This window comes from Eubalaena glacialis, chromosome 1, assembly GCF_028564815.1.
Source record: "Eubalaena glacialis isolate mEubGla1 chromosome 1, mEubGla1.1.hap2.+ XY, whole genome shotgun sequence".
Lineage (NCBI taxonomy): Eukaryota > Metazoa > Chordata > Mammalia > Artiodactyla > Balaenidae > Eubalaena > Eubalaena glacialis.
The window spans coordinates 50629075-50647628 of record NC_083716.1 but is presented as its reverse complement, the minus strand read 5'-3'; the positions used below and the strand labels follow the sequence as shown (position 1 = coordinate 50647628).

General features: G+C 38.4%; 1 protein-coding gene and 1 non-coding gene across 3 annotated transcripts in view; one reads left to right on the top strand and one right to left on the bottom strand.

The window, feature by feature from the left end:
* BMPR1A (bone morphogenetic protein receptor type 1A) overlaps nt 1–18554 on the top strand; it is a 139877-nt gene that overhangs the window by 14575 nt on the left and 106748 nt on the right. The window lies entirely within an intron of this gene.
* Nucleotides 10330–10402, bottom strand: TRNAW-CCA (transfer RNA tryptophan (anticodon CCA)). The gene has a single exon. It is a non-coding gene; the product is annotated as a tRNA-Trp (tRNA).

Genomic DNA, 18554 nt, shown 5'->3' with positions numbered 1-18554 from the left:
TGATGTCAATTTTATTATAAATAGAGAATATATAGAGAATTCGACCTCCTTGCAGCTCTGGGAGGTATTGGTTAACAGGACAGTATTAATCAGGATAGGCTAAATTATGCCACATTAAGGAAAAAAATTTCTCAAATTTCAGTGGCTTGACAGAGTGAAAAGTTCGTTTCTCATTCCATATTCAGCTTGGGTCAAGTAAGCAGTTGAGAGAAAGCCTGTCAGAGGCTCTACCATCTTGTAGCTGTTCCTCTGGAACACATGGCTTTCTCGGTTGCTATGGAAGGAAGGAGAACATTGGAGGATCTTGTAACCAGCAATTATGTATGTAACTTTAGTAGTAGGAACTAGTCATTTGGCCTTACCTAACTGCAAGGGGGTAAAGAAGTGTAGTTCTTCCATGTCCCTGGAAGTAGAGGAGACCTGGCTATGGGTGAGCTTTAAAAGTCTTTACAATAACAACCTTGCTTTTCCTGGCCATAGTTGAGTAGACTGAGGATGGACCTCTAATTCAAGTGGGGCCAGTTGGATTGTTTTGCCTAGGAGTTTGCTTTTGGGCCACTGGTGACTGGAGTGTTCAGGCCATTAGACACAGAGGGTTTGCTCCTAGTCAGGGTGGTAAGATTCAAATACCTAAGCAATCAGAACTTTATCTGTAGAGAGAAGAATGAATCAAATGCATTGAAGAAATAAGGTGTTGTGTACCTTATTTGGGGAGAAAAAATAACTATTGGTATTCAGTGGCTTTGGGGGGGGGAAATAACTATTGGTATTCAGTGGCTTTCCGTTTCTCAGTTCTAGATCCTTAATGAAGACTGGCTGTAGTTCCTACACATAGATTTCTTTTTTTTTTAATTAATCAATTAATTAATTTATTTATTTTTGGCTGTGTTGGGTCTTCGTTGCTGCGCATGGGCTTTCTCTAGTTGCGGTGAGGGGGGCACTACTCTTTGTTGTGGTGCGCAGCCTTCCCATTACAGTGGCTTCTCTTTGTTGCAGAGCACGGGCTCTAGGGTACGTGAGCTTCGGTAGTTGTGGCACGAGGGCTCAGTAGTTGTGGCACAGGGGCTTAGTTGCTCCACAGCATGTGGGATCTTCCTGGACCAGGGCTTGAACCCATGTCCCCTGCATTGGCAGGTGGATTCTTAACCACTGCGCCACCAGGGAAACCCCCTACACATAGATTTCTTGAGAATATATATGCTTTTGCAACACACGGAATAGTCCCCAAAAGTGAGCATGTTTTGTTCCACAAAGAAAATCAGTTGATTTTTGGAAAGCAAAAAACAAACAGGTTATATTTCCTGACCACGGTGCCATAGAAATGAACAGCAATAGGATGCTTTACCACCCCCAAAAAAACAAAAACATACAGAACAAACAAAAACATAAATCTAAAACAAAAACATCTACATTCTTGGCAGGGGAGAAGAGACATAGCTTTTAACTAGCTTAAAGAGACAATCATAACTGAAGTCACACAATTTAGAAGTAAATTACAGTGAGAGCACACTGTAATGTCAGTGTAGCCAATGTGCAACTATGGGAAATTCATAGCAATTAAATATTAATTAGTAAATAAGAGAGATTAAAACTGAATGAACAAGGTGTATTGGTTCAAGATGGTGTAGAGTAGAAGGACGTGCTCTCACTCCCTCTTGCGAGAGCACCGGAATCACAACTAACTGCTGAACAGTCATCGACAGGAAGACACTGGAACTCACCAAAAAAGATACCCCACATCCAGAGACAAAGGAGAAGCCACAGTGAGATGGTAGGAGGGGCGCAATCACAATAAAATCAAATCCCATAACTGGTGGGTGGGTGACTCACAAACTGGAGAACACTTATACCACAGAAGTCCACCCACTGGAGTGAAGGTTCTGATCCCCACGTCAGGCTTCCCAACCTGGGGGTCTGGCAACGGGAGGAGGAATTCCTAGAGAATCAGACTTTGAAGGCTAGTGGGATTTGATTGCAGGACTTCAACAGGACTGGGGGAAGCAGAGACTCCATGCTTGCAGGGCACACACAAAGTAGTGTGCGCGTCGGGACCCAGGGGAAGGAGAAGTGACCCCGTAGGAGACTAAACCAGACCTACCTGCTAGTGTTGGAGGGTCTGCTGCAGAGGCGGGGGGTGGCTGTGTCTCAACATGAGGACAAGGACACTGGCAGCAGAAGTTCTGGGAAGTACTCCTTGGTGTGAGCCCTCCCAGAGTCCGCCATTAGCCCCACCAAAGAGCCTGGGTAGGCTCCAGTGTTGGGTCACCTCAGGCCAAGCAACCAACAGGGAGGGAACTCAGCCTCACCCATCAGCAGACAAGCGGATTAAAGTTTTACTGAGCTCTGCCCACCAGAGCAACAGCCAGCTCTACCCACCACCAGTCCCTCCCATCAGGAAACTTGCACAAGCCTCTTAGATAGCCCCATCCACCAGGGGGCAGACAGCAGAAGCAAGAAAAACCACAGTCGTGCAGCCTGTGGAACAAAAACCACATTCACAGAAAGGTAGACAAGCTGAAAAGGCGGAGAGCTATGTACCAGATGAGGGAACAAGATAAAACCCTAGAAAAACAACTAAATGAAGTGGAGATAGGCAACCTTCTAGAAAATGAATTCAGAATAATGATAGTGAAGATGATCCAGGACTTTGGAAAAAGAATGGAGACAGAGATTGAGAAGATGCAAGAAATGTTTAACAAAGACCTAGAAGAATTAAAGAACAAACAAACAGATGAAGAATACAATAACTGAAATGAAAAATACACTAGAAGGAGTCAATAGCAGAATAACTTAGGCAGAAGAATGGATAAGTGACCTGGAAGACAGAATGGTGGAATTCACTGCTGCGGAACAGAATAAAGAAAAAAGAATGAAAAGAAATGAAGACAGCCTAAGAGACCTCTGGGACAACATTAAAAGCAAAAACATTCGCATTATAGGGGTCCCAGAAGGTGAAGAGAGAGAGAAAGGGCCTGAGAAAATATTTGAAGAGATTACAGTCGAAAACTTCCCTAACATGGGAAAGGAAATAGCCACCCAAGTCCAGGAAGCGCAGAGAGTCCCATACAGGATAAACCCAAGGAGAAACACGCCAAGACACATAGTAATCAAATTGGCAAAAATTAAAGACAGAAAAATCATTGAAAGCAGCAAGGGTAAAACGACAAATAACATACCAGGGAACTCCCATAAGGTTAACAGCTGATTTCTCAGCAGAAACTCTACAAGCCAGAAGGGAGTGGCATGACATATTTAAAGTGAGGAAGAACCTACAACCAAGATTACTCTACCTGGCAAGGATCTCATTCAGATTCGATGGAGAAATCAAAAGCTTTACAGACAAGCAAAAGGTAAGAGAATTCAGCACCACCAAACCAGCTCTACAACGAATGCTAAAGGAACTTCTCTAGCGGGAAACACAAGAGAAGAAAAGGACCTAGAAAAACAAACCCAGAAGAATTAAGAAAATGGTAATAGGAACATACATATCGATAATTACCTTAAACGTGAATGGATTAAATGCTCCAACCAAAAGACACAGGCTCGCTGAATGGATACAAAAACAAGACCCATATATATGCTGTCTACAAGAGACCCACTTCAGACCTAGGGACACTTACAGACTGAAAGTGAGGGGATGGAAAAAGATATTCCATGCAAATGGAAATCAGAAGAAAGCTGGAGTAGCTATACTCATATCAGATAAAATAGACCTTAAAATAAAGAATGTTACAAGAGACAAGGAAGGACACTACATAATGATCAAGGGATCAATCCAAGAAGAAGATATAGCAATTATATATGCACCCAACATAGGAACACCTCAATACATAAGGCAACTGCTAACAGCTATAAAAGAGGAAATCGACAGTAACACAATAATAGTGGGGAACTTTAACACCTCACTTACACCAATGGACAGATCATCCAACATGAAAATAAATAAGGAAACAGAAGCTTTAAATGACACAACAGACCAGATAGATTTAATTGATATTTATAGGACATTCCATCCAAAAAGAGCAGATTACACTTCCTTCTCAAGTGCGCGTGGAACATTCTCCAGGATAGATCACATCTTGGGTCACAAATCAAGCCTCAGCAAATTTAAGAAAAATTGAAATCATATCAAGCATGTTTTCTGACCACAACGCTATGAGATTAGAAATCAATTACAGGGAAAAAAAGTAAAAAACACAAACACATGGAGGCTAAACAATACGTTACTAAATAACCAGGAGATCACTGAAGAAATCAAAGAGAAAGTCAGAAAATACCTAGAGACAAATGACAATGAAAACATGATGATCCAAAACCTATGGAATGCAGCAAAAGCAGTTCTAAGAGGGAAGTTTATAGCAATACAATCCTACCTCAAGAAACAACAAACATCTCAAATAAACAACCTAACCTTACACCTAAAGGAACTAGAGAAAGAAGAACAAACAAAGCCCAAAGTTAGTAGAAGGAAAGAAATCATAAAGATCAGAGCAGAAATAAATGAAATAGAAACAAAGAAGACAATAGCAAAGATCAGTAAAACTAAAAGCTGGTTCTTTGAGAAGATAAACAAAATTGATAAACCGTTAGCCAGCCTCATCAAGAAAAAGATGGAGAGGACTCAAAATCAATAAAATTAGAAATGAAAAAGGAGAAGTTACAACAGGCACTGCAGAAATACAAAGCATCCTAAGAGACTACTAAAAGCAACTCTATGCCAATAAAATGGACAACCTGGAAGAAATGGACAAATTCTTAGAAAGGTATAACCTTCCAAGACTGAACCAGGAAGAAATAGAAAATATGAACAGACCAATCACAAGTAATGAAATTGAAACTGTGATTAAAAATCTTCCAACAAGGAGCGGGACCGGCAGCGGCCTCAGGTCCGGGGGCGTCATGGAACTAATTCGCTGACCGACCCACAGGCCGCAGCCGTGCGTCCCGCTCGAGCGCCCACGCCCTCTGGCCCGGTTCCCCCTCTTCTCCCTCCTCAGTCGGCCCCGTCCTCGTCCCGCGCGCCCGGTCGCCGCGCACTGAGGAAAATGAGGTGGTAACGGGCCCCCGGATGACCCCTCGTCACCACTGTGAGGCCTACAGCTCTGCCGGGGAGGAGGAGGAGGAGGAGGAGGAAGAGGAGGAGAAGGTAGCTACATCAAGCTGGGTGGCAGGCAGATCCAAAGGATATCATGAAGTTTCCAGGGCCTTTGGAAAACCAGAGATTGTCTTTCCTGTTGGAAAAGGCAATCTCCAGGGAAGCCCAGATGTGGAAAGTGAATGTACTGAAAATGCCTACAAATCAGGATCTTGAACCACTGGGCTACTAGGTGTATGAGAATCACCCAGGAGGCTTCTTACAGATTCCAGGCCCCTCCCAGACCTACGTTGCTTGTGGTGACAACTGTGGAATTTGTATTTTAAAAAAACTTCATAGTTTTATTGATATGCGTTAGGTTTGGGAAACACTGATTTAGTCTAACCACAAAATAAAAAAAACAGTTCTGACATCTGGGATAAGTGATCCTCTACTTTGCATACTTTGTCCATTCCACCATAGAAAAGCTCTATCAATTATTGGAAAGTTTTTCCTGAATTGAACCTGAAAACTGCTTCTTTCTAGTGGCTACTTACTGGTTCTAGTTCTCTCTGCTGGAGCAGTACAGAAAAAATTCATTTTATATTTTAAATGATAGCCCTTTATCTACTTACAGTCAGGTGTTAAGCTCGCAGTCATCTCTTCTCCTGGTTGAATATCCTTTGTTCTTTAACCATTTTTCATTTGACAAGATTGTGCCTCTCAGTTTTTCTTTCTCTACGTATACTCTTTAATTTACTGTGTTTCTTAAATTGTGACATTTGAGTTGTCATTAATGAGCAATAAAGTGAAACTATTACCTCACTTTATCTTGGCTTGATAATTTCATTAATATAGCCCTAAATTAAAAAAAATTTTTATGCTTTGGCAGCAGTGTCATGTTGTTGGCTTATACTGAACTTGTTTTTAAAACCTTATAGTTTTTTGTTTCTCTACTTTTAAGCAGAGTTTCCCTTATCCTAGGTGTACTTTTTAAATTTTTAACTTAGGTGCACTGTTTCATATTTATTCTTACTAAGTTTCAAATTGTTGATGCTGGCCCATTTTCCTGGCTTTAAAATTATGATTGTTATGTAATGTATTGACTTTGTCCTTTTTGTACCATCTGTAGACTTGGTAAACAAATAAATCTATTTTGCCCATAAAAAAAAAAAAAAAAAATCTTCCAACAAACAAAAGTCCAGGACCAGATTGCTTCACAGGTGAATTCTATCAAACATCTAGAGAAGAGCTAACACCCGTCCTTCTCAAACTCTTCCAAAAAATTGCAGAGGAAGGAACACTCCCAAACTCATTCTATGAGGCCACCATCACCCTGATACCAAAACCAGACAAAGATGCTACCAAAAAAGAAAATTACAGACCAATATCACTGATGAATATAGATGCAAAAATCCTCAACAAAATACTAGCAAACAGAATCCAACAACACATTTAAAGGATCACACTCCATGATCAAGTGGGATTTATCCCAGAGATGCAAGGATTCTTCAGTATATGCAAATCAGTCAATGTGATACACCATATTAACAAATTGAAGAAGAAAAACCATATGATCATCTCAATAGATGCATAAAAAGCTTTTGACAAAATCCAACACCCATTTATTTATTGTTTTTTTTTTTTTTTTTTTTTTGGCTGCGTCGTGTCTTTGTTGTTGCACGTGGGCTTCTAATTGTGGTGTTCGGGTTTTCTCTTGTTGATATGTGCGGGCTCAGTAGTTGTGGCATGCGGGATTAGTTGCCCCGCGGCATGTGGGATCTTAGTTCCCCTACCAGGGATCGAACCTGTGTCCCCTGCATTGGAAGGCAGATTCTTTACCACTGGACCACCAGGGAAGTCCCCCAACACCCATTTATGATAACTCTCCAGAAAGTGGTCATAGAGGGAACCTACCTCAACATAATAAAGGCCATATACGACAAACTCACAGCAAACATCATTCTCAATGGTGAAAAACTGAAAGCATTTCCTCTAAGATCAGGAACAAGACAAGGATGTCCACTGTCACCACTATTATTCAACATAGTTTTGGAATTTTCAGCCACAGCAATCAGAGAAGAAAAAGAAATAAAAGGAATTCAAATCAGAAAAGAAGAAGTAAAGCTGTCACTGTTTGCAGATGAGATGATACTATACATAGAGAATCCTAAAGATGCCACCAGAAAACTACTAGAGCTAATCAATGAATTTGGTAAAGTTGCGGAATACAAAATTAATGCACAGAAATCCCTTGCATTCCTATACACTAATGATGAAAAATCTGAAAGAGAAATTAAGGAAACACTCCCATTTACCACTGCAGCAAGAAGAATAAAGTACCTAGGAATAAACCTACCTAGGGAGACAAAAGACCTGTATGCAGAAAACTATAAGACACTGATGAAAGAAATTAAAGATGATACCAACAGATGGAGAGATATACCATGTTCTTGGATTGGAAGAATCAATGTTGTGAAAATGACAATACTATCCAAAGTAATCTACAGATTCAGTACAATCCCTATCAAATTACCAGTGGCATTTTTTGCAGAACTAGAATAAAAAATCTTAAAATTTGTATGGAGACATAAAAGACCCCGAATAGCCAAAGCGGTCTTGAGGGAAAAACACGGATCTGGAGGAATCAGACTCCCTGACTTCAGACTATACTACAAAGCTGCAGTAATCGAGACAATATGGTACTGGCACAAAAACAGAAATATAGATCAATGGAACAGGATAGAAAGCCCAGAGATAAGCCCACGCACATATGGTCACCTTATCTTTGATAAAGGAGGCAAGCATATACAGTGGAGAAAAGACAGTCTCTTCAGTAAGTGGTGCTGGGAAAACCAGACAGCTACATGTAAAAGAATGAAATTAGAACACTCCCTAACACCATACACAAAAATAAACTCAAAATGGATTTGAGACCTAAATGTAAGACCGGACACTATAAAAGTCTTAGAGGAAAACATAGGAAGAACACTCTTCGACATAAATCACAGCAAGATCTTTTTGGATCCACCTCCTGGAGTAATGGAAATAAAAACAAAAATAAACAAATGGGACCTAATGAACCTTCAAAGCTTTTGCAAAGCAAACTACAAACAAGACGAAAAGACAACCCTCAGAATGGGAGAAAATATTTGCAAACGAATCAACGGACAAAGCATTAATCTCCAAAATATATAAACAGCTCATGCAGCTCAATATTAAAATAACAAACAACCCAATCCAAAAATGGGCAGAAGAGCTAAGTAGACATTTCTCCAAAGGAGACATACAGATGGCCAAGAAGCACATGAAAAGCTGCTGAACATCATGCAAATCAAAACTACAATGAGGTATCACCTCACACCAGTTAGAATGGGCATCATCAGAAAATCTACAAACAACAAATGCTGGAGAGGGTGTGGAGAAAAGGGAACCCTCTTGCACTGTTGGTGGGAATGTAAATTGATACAGCCACTATGGAGAACAGTATGGAGGTTCCTTAAAAAACTAAAAATAGAGCTACCATATGACCCAGCAATCCCACTACTGGGCATATACCCAGAGAAAACCATAATTCAGAAAGACAGATGTATCCCAGTGTTCTTTGCAGCACTATTTACAGTAGCCAGGACATGGAAGCAACCTAAATGCCCATCGACAGATGAATGGATAAAGAAGATGTGGTACATATATACAGCGGAATATTACTCAGCCATAAAAAGGAACGAAATTGAGTCATTTGTAGAAGTGTGGATGGATCTAGAGACTGTCATACAGAGTGAAGTAAGTCAGAAAGAGAAAAACAAATATCATATATTAACGCATATATGTGGAACCTAGAAAAATGGTACAGATGAACTGGTTTGCAGGACAGAAATTGAGACACAGATGTAGAGAACAAATGTATGGACACCAAGGGGGGAAAGTGGCAGGGGGAGCGGTGGTGGTGTGATGAATTGGGAGATTGGGATTGACATGTATACACTGATGTGTATAAAATGGATGACTAATAAGAACCTGCTGTGTAAAAAATAAATAGCATTCAAAAAAAAAAACTGAACAAGATACTCAATTCACACTGATTTAAAACAACAAAATAAATTAGAATGAAGGAGTTAATAAATATAAAATTATAAGTTAATGAAAACCAAAACAATTTGATGAGTAAAATCAAAAGGTGGCAGACTCTGGGCAAGTCTGCTTAAGAAGAAAACAAACTAGAAGCAAACATTAAAAACGAGCTAGGGACATCTCTATAAATACCAAGATGAAAGCCTTATAAGAGAATATTATGCATAAGTTTATGCCACATATCCTGGAAATTGGATGAGATGGATTATTTTCTAGGAAAATGTAAATTACTGAAATTGTTAGAAGGAATGGAAAAGCTTGATAATCCAGTAGCTGATGAAGAAATAGAAAAAAGTATCAAAGATATATCTTTTAAAAGGGCCAGATGTTTTACAGAACTTTAAAGTAATTGATAATGCCTATGTTACACATTATTTCCAGAGGAAAGAAAAAATGCAAAAGAGAAGATACTCTTTGAAACTAACATAACTCTGCTAGCAAAAAGGATAGCACAAGAAAAGAAAACAGTAGGTTCTTCTCATCACCTCACTGTAAAATCCAAAATAAAATACTAGCAAACCGATCCCAAAAGTATATTAAAAGTATAGGGTCAAGCTGTCCCAGAGATTTAAGGATGATTTAACCTTAGGAAATCTATTAGTATCATTAAGACTACATTAATAAATCAAAGAAGGAAAACAATATCATTTTAGTTGATGACAAAAAAGCTATTATATTTAAAATAGATAACCAACAAGGACCTACTATATAGCACAGGGAACTCTGCTCAAAAGTCTGTTATAACCTAAATGGGGAAAAAATTTGAAAAAGAGTACATATATGTATATGTATAACTGAATCACTTTGCTGTACACCTGAAACTAACATTGTAAATCAGGTATGCTCCAATATGAAATAAAAATTAAATACAAAATATATATATATTTTATATAAAAAAAATATATATATATAAAGCTGTTAGATCAAATTCAGTAACCAGTTCTGATAGACTAGGTTTAGGAAAAGAAAGAAACTTCCTTAATCTGATACGAGGTGAAACTAACTGAAGCATATAGTAAACTCAACTGGTAAGATATTTTCTAAGAAAAAAAGAACAATACTAAGAGCTCATTTTACAAAATATATTTATTTTGGCTGCACTGGGTCTTAGTTGCGGAATCTAGTTCCCTGACCAGGGATCGAACCTGGGCCTCCTGCATTGGGAGCGTGGAGTCTTACCCACTGGACCATCAGGGAAGTCCCTACGAGCTCATTTTTAATGCTGCTGTTAAACGTTTAACTGGAGGCCTCTGCCAGTGGAATTTTGTATAACAAAGGTATACAGGAATACCTTGGAGATTTTGTGGGTTTGGTTTCAGACCACTGCAATAAAGCAAATGTTGTAATAAAGAGAGTCAAACAAATTTTTGGTTTCCCACTGCATGTAAAAGTTATGTTTACACTACAGAGTAGTCTACCAAGTGGGAAATAGCATTGTCTAGAAAGACCAATATGCATACCTTAATTTAAAAATACTTCTTTGCTAAAAAATGCTGACTGTCACCTGCAACTTCAGCAAGTCAATCTTTTTGCTGGTGGAGTGTCTTGCTTTGATGCTGATGGCTGCTGACTGATCAGGGCGGGGGTTGCTGAAGGCTGGGGCGGCTGTGGCAATTTCTTAAGATAAGACAGCAGTGAAGTGTGCTGCATTGTTTGACTCCTCTTTTCATGAACAGTTTCTCTGTAGCGTGCAGTGCTGTTTGATAGCATTTCACCCACGGTAGAACTTCTTTCAAAGTTAGAGCCAATCCTGTCACACACTACTGCTGTTTTATCAAATAAGTTTATGTAGTAGTCTAAATCCTTTGTTGTCATTTCAACAGTTTTCATAGCATCTTTACCAGGAGTAGATTCCATCTCAAGAAACCACTTTCTTTGCTCATCCATAAGAAACAACTCCTCATTTGTTAAAGTTTTATCATGAGATTGCAGCAATTCTGTCACATCTTCAGGCTCCACTTCTAATTCTAGTTCTTTTGCTATTTCCACCATATCTGCAGTTACTTCCTCCACTGAAGTGTTGAACCCTTCAGAGTCATCCATGAGGGTTGGAATCTGCTTCTTCCAAACTTCTGTTAACGTTGATACTTTGACCTCTTCCCATGAATCAGGAATGTTCTTAATGGCATCTAGAATGGTGTATATTTTCCAGAAGGTTTTCAATTTACTTTACCCAAATTCATCAGAGAAATCACTGTGTATGGCAAATATAGCCTTATGAAATGTATTTCTTAAATAATAAGACTTGAAATTTGAAATGACTGCTTGATCCATGGGCTGCATAATGGATGTTGTGTTAGCAGGCATGAAAACAACACTAATCTCATTGTACATCTCCATCAGAGCTCTTGGGTAACCAGGTGCATTGTCAATGAGCAGTAATATTTTATTTTTTTACTTTTTTATTTTTTTAATTTTATTTTTTTATTGAAGTCTAGTTGCTTTACAGTGTTGTGCCAATCTCTGCTGTAAGCAAAGTGACCCAGTTATACACATAGAGGTGTTCTTTTTTTTAATATTCTTTTCCATTATGGTTTATCACAGGATATTGAATATAGTTCCCTGTGCTATACAGTAGGACCTTGTTGTTTATCCATCCTATATATAATAGTTTACATCTGCTAGTCCCAAACTCTCAGTCCTTCCCTCTCCCATCCCTCTCTCCCTTGGCAACCACAAGTCTGTTCTCTTTGTCTGTGAGTCTGTTTCTGTTTTGTAGATAGGTTCATTTGTGCCATATTTTAGATTCCACATATAAGTGATATCATATGGTATTTGTCTTTCTCTTTCGGACTTACTTCATTTAGTATGATCATCTCTAGTTGCATCCACGTTGCTGCAAACAGCATTATTTTGTTCTTTTTTAATGGCTGGGTAATATTTCATTGTCTGTATGTACCACATCTTTATCCATTCATCTGTTGATGGACATTTAGGTTTCCATGTTTTGGCTATTGTGACTAGTGCTGCTATGAACATAGGAGGTGCATGGATCTTCTTACATTCCCACCAACAGTGTAGGAGGGTTCACTTTTCTCCACACCCTATCCAGCATTTGTTATTTGTAAACTTTTTAGTGATGGCCATTCTGACTGGTGTGAGGTGGTATCTCACTGTGGTTTTGATTTGCATTTCTCTAATAATTAGTGATGTTGAGCATCTTTTCATGTGCCTACTGGCCATCTGTATGTCTTCTTTGGAGAAATGTCTGTTAAGGTCTTCTGTCCATTTTTCGATTGGGTTGTTCGGTTTTTTGTTGTTGAGTTGTGTGAGCTGTTTGTATATTTTGGAGATTAAGCCCCTGTCTGTTGCATCATCTGCAAATATTTTCAATGAGCAGTAATATTTTTAAAGGAATCTTTTTTTGTGAGCTGTATGTCTCAACAGTGGGCTTAAAATATTCAGTAGACCACGTTGTAAACAGATGTGCTGTCACCCTGGCTTTGTTGTTTCATTTAGAGAGCATAGGCAGAGTAGATTTAGCATAATTCTTAAGGACCCTAGGATTTTTGGGATGGTACATGAGCATTGGCTTCAACTTAAAGTCACCAGCTGCATTAGCCTCTAATAAGAGAGTCAGTCTGTGCTTTGAAGCTTTGAAGTCAGGCATGGATTTCTCCTCTCTAGTGATGAAAGTCCTAGATGGCATCTTCTTCCAAGATAAGGCTGTTTCGGGACTTCGCTGGTGGTCCAGTGGTTAAGACTCTGTGCTTCCAGTGCAAGGGGCACGGGTTCCATCCCTGGTTGGAGAACTAAGATTCCATAGGCCATGAGGCGTGGCCAAAAAAAAAAAAAGGCTGTCTCATCTACATACATTGAAGATATGTTGTTTAGTCACTTTCATTAATTATGTTACCTAGATCTTCTGGCTAATTTACTGCAGCTTCTTCATCAGCACTTGCTGTTTCACCTTGCACTTTTATGTTATGGAGATGGCTTCTTTCCTTAAATCTCATGAACCAGCCTTTGTTAGCTTCAAACTTTTTTTCTGTAACTTCCTCATCTCTCTCAGCCTTCCGAGAATTGAAGAGAGTTAGGACCTTGCTCTGGATTAGGCTTTGGCTTAAGGGAATGTTGTGACTGCTTTGATCTTCGGTTCAGACCACTAAAAGTTTCTCCATATCAGCAATAAGGCTGTTTTGCTTTCTTACCATTTATGTGTTCACTGGAGCAGCGCTTTTAATTTCCTTCAAGAACTTTTCCTTTGCACGCACAACTTGGCTAACTGTTTGGTGCAAGAGGCCTAGTTTTTGGCCTGTCTTGGCTTTCGACATGCCTCCCTCACTAAGCTTAATCATTTCTAGCTTTTGATTTAAAGTGAGAGATATGTGACCTTTCTTTCACTTGAACACTTAGAGGCCACTGTAGGGTATTTAATTGGCCTAATTTCAGTATTGTTGTGTCTCAGGAAATAGGGAGGCCCAAGGAGAGAGAGAGAGAGAGAGAGATGGGGGAATGGCTGGTTGGTGGAGCAGTCAGAACACACACAACATTTATCGATTAAGTTTGCTGTCTTATGTGGGCACAGTCCATGGTGCCCCAAAACACTTACAGTGGTAACATCAGAGATCACAGATCACCATAACAAATAAAATAATAATGAAAAAGTTTGTCATTTTGTGAGAGTTACCAAAATGTGATACAGAGACATGAAATGAGCAAAAATACTGTTGGAAAAGTGGCATCAGTAGACTTACTTGACACAAGGCTGCCACAAACCTTTAATTTGTAAAAAACACACTGCAATGAAACAAAGGTATGCCTGTAAATATTTCAAAGGGAAAGTCAAAACTTGTATCCTGCATATGCCCTTTGCAGAGCATATAATCTACCTAGAAAAACCAAGAGAATCAATTGATAAAGTTGGAAAACTAATAAGTGAGTTCAGTAAGGTTCCTGTACACGTGATGAACAAAAAAATCAGGCTCCCTATATACCAGCAATAGCAGTTCAACTTGAAAGTGCTATCAGTGTTTGCTTTGTTTGATAAGAAGTACCTATTAGTCCCAGCCTGCTTGGCAGTTACCTGTCCCAGAATGCTTTGAATCATGAAGAGAGAGCTGCAGGAGATGAAGCTTCCAATTTCCTGCTTGCTTCAGCACAAAAGTCAAATGTTTGAAGGGCTAACACAAGGCTGATTGTTTCATGACAGCCCCAAATAGCTAAAACTGTTCCCTATGATGCCCATCTCACCATGCTGTAAAAAATATTTCTGGACAACATTCCCTCGAAGAATGTATCACTGAGTTCCCTGGAGAGCCTGGAGGCCTAGCCTCCTACTAGTGTCCTGCAAGAATACCAAAGAAACTACTAAGGAAAACAGAAAAGGGATTCCTCTAAAAACAACTAGTTTTGTTTTTCTGTTTGTTTGTTTTGTTGTTTTGTTTTTAGTGTAATACATGCTCGTAGTAAATAATTCAAACAATACAGAAAAGTGAAGTTTCCTCTTCTCTTTTTCTGCTCTGCCCCTTTCTCAGTTTACTTTTCATTGGTAACCGCTGTTGCTACTTTATGTATCCTAAAATTTCCTCTCCATTTACAAAAATATATTTCCATTTCCTGTGTTTTATACAGGTGGTATCATGCATTTTGTGTTGCAGCTTGCCTTTTTCATGAAACATTTTCTGTATCTCCCTCATTGTTTTTAACCTCACATTGACCTTTATTCTCTAAGGCTCTGTATAATCTCTTTGGCAGACCCTTTCTTCCTGCTGCTCTCCAATCCCTGAAGCCTTTTCATGGTGCCTCTTTTTCTGACCTTTCTATTCATCTTCTTGCTCTCAAGCATTCTTATGTTTTTTGGACAGACTTAATGTTTTTAAATGTGTGTAAAATAAAATACATTGGATTACAAAGGAAACCAATTATATTGAAATACCACTATTAAAGTAATTTAAAAATTTTAAGATATAGTAATATGTGTTTTATTAACTCATTAAATAACCCAGAGATGGGTTTTAATAACTGCCCTAATTTTTAAATAATGATGAATATAAATAATACTCTGAGTTATCTGCAACAGTGTAATTTGATGAGACTATGATTCTTTTTTTTTTTTTTAAAACATCTTTATTGAAGTATAGTTGCTTTACAATGGTGTGTTAGCTTCTGCATTATAACAAAGTGAATCAGTTATACATATACATATGTTCCCATAACTATGATTCTTTTGGTAACAAAGTTACAGGTACTGCTAACACTACTGTGGGCTTTGCCTACTCTCATAATTAAATAATTATATTTAAATTTCAGTTAGGGGTTAGTGAAACTAAAGATATAATTTTTTCTCATCTAAGTTCATGGACCTCCTGAATTTTTTGAGGTCATGGGCCTCTGATTAAGAACTCTAGCAACTGAAACTTGATTCACACTGGAGGACACTGATTTTTTTGCAGTCCACTAAAGTGTTGGAAGTTTCTCTTCCACACCACCTCTCCTTTGGGCCTGGAGATGGGTTATCCTCCTTGCCCCTCTTTGCTACTTCTACACCACTCTCCCTCCAGTCTTACTTAACGTCAAACAAAAGAGATGGTTTTGATTCGTCTCATCAGATAATACCAGCTACTGCTGCTCCTTGCAGTTTTCCATTGAACCTTGGCTTACTTCCCACTTATTGCCCCTTATTCTGTGAAGATTTTATCTTATGTAGCTCACTATCTCCAGTACTACTTTATTCTAATTCTTGAGGATCTCAACATCTAGGTGGGTATTCTTCCACTACCTTCCTGGTCTCTTGGTTTCTTGACCTCTTCCAGTGTCTTCCACTCCACTTCAGCCACCTGTGGTCATAGCTCAGATCTGTTATTCAATAATAATGTGCTTATAATTATAACCCCCCTCCATAATTTCAGTTTCAAGTATTGAACTCTCTGATTTTCACTTCTCACCTTTTCAGCTCATGCCTTCTAGTATAAACTATCCTTTTACCTCACTGGGACTATTGACCCTTTTAGCTTTTTATCGTTTCTTACCGCAGCCCCCCTTATGTCCCATCCCTTCTCCTTATTCATTTTAAATTCTATGGTCAGTCACAATTGTTCAGTTGCAAATACTCTCAACACCCTTGCCCTCACTTGCTACATTGCTTAGTTGAGAAACTCCACTGCTAGATAAATCCAATTGTGCCTACTCTTCACTTTTGTTGTTATTGTTTGTTATTGTTGTAAAAAAAACCCCCATATATTTACCCCCTTAACTATTTTTAAGTGTACAGTACAGTATTGTTAATTATATGTACATTGTTATACTAGAACTTTTTCATCTTGCCCTACTGAAACTTTACCCAGTGAACAACAACGTCCTGTTTCCCCCTCACCCCAGCCCTGGCAACCACCATTGTACTTTCTGCTTCTATGAATTTGATTACTTTAGATACCACATGTCACTAAAATCATGTAGTATTTGTCTTTTTGTGATTGGCTTATTTAACTTAACATAATGTCCTCATGGTTCATTCATGTTTGTAGCATATGGCAGGATTTCCTTATTTTCAAAGGTTGAATAATATTCCATTGTGTTTATATACCACATTTTCTTTATCCGCTCATCTGTTGATGGACATTCTGGTTGCATCCACTTCTTGGCTATTGTGAATAATGCTGTAATGAACATGGTTGTGCAAATATCTCTTCAAGATCCTCTTTTCAATTCTTTTGAATACATACCCAGAAGTGGGATAGCTGGATCATACAATAGTTCTATTTTTAATTTTTTGAGGAGCTTCCGTAGTTTTCCTCAGTGGCTGCACCAATTTACATTCCCACCAATAGTATAAGAAGGTTCCCTTTTCTCCACACCCTCTCTAGTGTTTATTATTTGTAGACTTTTTGATGATAGCCATTCTGACTGGTGTGAGGTGTTACCTCATTGTGGTTTTGATTTGCATTTCTCTGATGATTAGCAATGTTGAGCATTTTTTCATGTGCCTGTTGCCCATCTGTATTTCTTCTTTGGAGAGATGTCTGTTTAGGTCTTCTCCCCATTTTTTGATTGGGTTTTTTTTTTTTTTGATACTGCGTTTTATGAGCTGTTTGTATATTTTGGAGAATAATTTCTTCTCGGTCACATCGTTTGCAAATATTTTCTCTCATTCCATAGGTTTTTTCGTTTTGTTGATGGTTTCCTTTGCTGTGCAAAAGCTTTTAAATTTGATTAGGTCCTATTTGTTTATTTTTGCTTTTATTTCTTTTGCCTTGGGAGACTGATCTAAGAAAATGTTGCTACAATTTATGGCCAAGAATGTTTTCCCTATGTTCTCTTCTAGGAGTTTTATGGTGTCCTCTCTTATATTTAGGTCTTGAAACCATTTTGAGTTTATTTTTGTATATGCTGTGAGGGAGTGTTTTAATTTCATTGATTTACATGTAGCTGTCCAGCTTACCCAACACAACTTGTTGAAGAGACAGTCTTTTCTCCATTTTATATTCTTGCGTCCTTTGTTGTAGATTGACCATAGGCGTGTGGGTTTATTTCTGGGCTTTCTGTTCTGTTCCATTGATATATATGTCTGTTTTTGTGCCAGTACCATGCTGTTTTGATTATTGTAGCTTTGTGGTATTGTCTGAAGTCTGGAAGGGTTATGCCTCCAGCTTTGTTCTTCTCGTTCAGGATAGCTTTGGCAATTCTGGGTCTTCTGTGGTTCCATATACATTTTAGGATTTTTTGTTCTAGTTCCATGAAAAATGTCATGGGTATTTTCATAGGGATTGCATTAAATCTGTAGATTGCTTTGGGTAGTATGGACATTTTAACAATCTTAACTCTTCCAGTCTAAGAGAATGGGATATCTTTCCATTTCTTTGAATCATCTTCAGTTTCCTATATCAGTGTTTTATAGTTTTCAGTGTATAGGTCTTTCACCTCCTTGGTTAAGTTTATCCCTAGGTATTTTATTTATTTTTTTGATGCGATTTTAAATGGAATTATTTTTTTTTGACTTTATCTTTCTGACATATCATGGTTAGTGTAAAGAAATGCAACAGATTTCTGTATATGAGACTTGTATTCTGCTATCTTGCTGAATTCATTTATTAGTTGTAGTAGTTTTTGTGTTGAGGCTATAAGGTTCTCTATATAGAGTATCATGCCATCTGCAAATATTGACAGTTTTACCTCTTCCCTTCCAATTTTGGATACCTTTAATTTCTTTTTCTTGTGTGATTGCTGTGGCTAGGACTTTGAATACTATGTTGAATAGAAGTGGTGAGAGTGAACATCCTTGTCTTGTTCCTGAATTTAGCACGAAGGCTTTCAGCTTTTCACCTTTGAGTATTATATTGGCTGTGGGTTTATCATAAATGGCTTTTATTATGTTGAGATATGTTCCCTCTGTACCTGCTTTGGTGAGAAT